We start from the raw sequence: 2475 nt of genomic DNA, 5'->3' as shown, positions 1-2475 counted from the left end.
GCAGATAAGTTATTCCTCTTCTCTTGCCAACGCAACGACGACCCTTTTCAGGGGTATGGGAATGTTTTCTATACCAGTATGACCTTGCAATAAAACAAGTTGTGTTTGAATCCGCTAAACCATAACGCATTCGTACATACGTATGTATGTAGCTTTTGTTATATGCTTCATCGTACCATAAATGAACCAAAGCCGAAAAGGGGTTAATGTGAACAAATATACGAATTATTTACATTTAAATATTCAAATAAGCGTACGTCATATATTGATTTCACTTTGTTTATTACATTATGCTCTCTTGTAGCTACCCTGCAGCGAAAAGCTGAACCAGTATGCACAAATTCCAGTTCATGAACTATTATTTAAGGATAAAAGTCATACCAGTTCGTCATGGACCGTAATTATACCAGTTCCTCGTAGAAAAACGTAAACTAGTTGGTAGAAATTCTAGTTCGAAAACTGGTATTAAATGGGGAAGCCATACCAGTTCGTCATGGACTATAATTATACCAGTTCTCCGCAGAGAAATTCCAAACCAGTCAGTATAAATTCTTTTTTTTTTATTAGAAATGTCAATAGACATTTGAGTATGGCAAGGCGTCTGTAGACCCTCTCAATTTCCAGGTTATCCTGAAGAGTGCTGTAGCGAGCGTTGATCCAATCCTGATTCCCGCAGCAAAAAACTTCCACGAGGACAAGAGTGGTGGCTCACAAAATTCAATCAAATCTTCATCAATTAATTACAAAAGTATCAAGAGATTATCTACTGTAACCCAACAAAATTTCTGGCTGTGCCAATAAATGCAGTCTTAACAAATGACAAGGCGTTTGCACTGTATTTATACATACATCTGTTAGTCTATAGACATTTATACTGTCATTTACAATTTATCACAACCCTATACCGGGTAGCTCATTAGTGAACATTTTCTTTATATATTTTTACATACTCATAATATTTTGAAAAGTTTTTTTTCTTTAAACTGGTTACGTTATTGATCATAAATATATCTTCTTTTTTCCATATCAACAAACAGTATACAAAAATAAGAAACTGATTTACACGACATCTTCGTCATTATATACATTTTTCCAGATGAAGTCGTTGTAACAAAAATGTAGATAAATTACTTATATTAATAATCCTATACTAGAAAAAAAAACATTGTTTTTTTTCCACATCCTTTTTTTCCTTTTAAAGGAGCATATTTAATTTCGTCTCGCATAGGAAGTGTGTCAGCTCTTTAAAGTAATTTAAGTTGGACAATTTGAAAAATTCCTTAAGATTATGTGCATGTTTAAAAAATGAATAAGTGGTTCTAGCAGCCGAAAACCTTGAGCATTCAAAAATTAAGTGATCACTATTCTCTTTCACCTGGCAGGAGGAGCATAATTTCCCTATCCCCCTTTTAAACTTGCTTAAATATACTCTCCCATACGTATGACCTGTCATTAAACGATTCATCAATTTGATGTCATAAACATTTAAATCACTTTTTATATCCCTAAACCACGGAGGCTTTTTAATGTCTTCAATGTTATCCACAAAAAAACTACCCTTCGTAGTACTTAGCACCTTGAACTCATTTTCCCATTCCAACCAAATCTGCCTACGAATTTTGCATAAAACTTCCCCCAATGTCAATTTCACCTTTACAATCGACTCATCACCAACAGCAGCCTTAGCATAGAAATCCGCTTTTTCATTTAGACCAATGCCTACATGACTTGGCACCCACATAACCCTGGCACATTCACAAACTGAATTAGCAATCCTGTTGTGAATTGCAGCCACAATGAAATTAGATGTCTTACTCTTATCTAGTAGTTTAACAGTAGCCATACTGTCAGTGATAATAACCCATTTTCTGATGTTTTTGGATGTCAGAAAAAGGACTGCTTGCCAAATCGCAATCAGTTCTCCGTAAGTAGAAGAAGAAGTATCGTTAATTTTAAACATATTCGCAGAACTCCTTTGCGGATCATAAAAAGCCATGCCAGTTACACTATCAGTAACCGAAGCATCGGTTGCAATGAGGTAGAATTCCTCATTCTTCAATTCATTGAAGCTGGCCAAAACCAAACTCTTTAACTGCTCGTTATTATAGTTTCTCTTAGCACCACACAGGGACGATCCTATTACCCCAAAATACTTATGCTTTTTAAACTTGGTTCTATAGTCTATTTTGTCAAACAAAGGTCTGTACTTATTGTACACAAAGCTATAGCTACATCTACCGAGACCACCCAAAGACAACCCAACTCTGATATTTTCATTGCTCAACCATTGTTTACCTAATTCTTTTGCCGCCAACCATTCCGCCCTCCTAAAAGGGGGAAGCTCACCCGCAAGCGCATATCTAACATGAATTGGTGCACTCGGTGGAAGACCAAGACACCGTCTGTGGGAATCATTGCATTTTTTTGTGAAAACCAACAGGAGCATCCGCGTAGGTTGTATTAGCATATTCAGCT

This window comes from Rhagoletis pomonella, unplaced genomic scaffold, assembly GCF_013731165.1.
Source record: "Rhagoletis pomonella isolate Grant_MI unplaced genomic scaffold, Rhpom_1.0 Rhpom_scaffold_00006, whole genome shotgun sequence".
NCBI lineage: Eukaryota > Metazoa > Arthropoda > Insecta > Diptera > Tephritidae > Rhagoletis > Rhagoletis pomonella.
Note: the sequence above shows the minus strand (reverse complement) of the source record.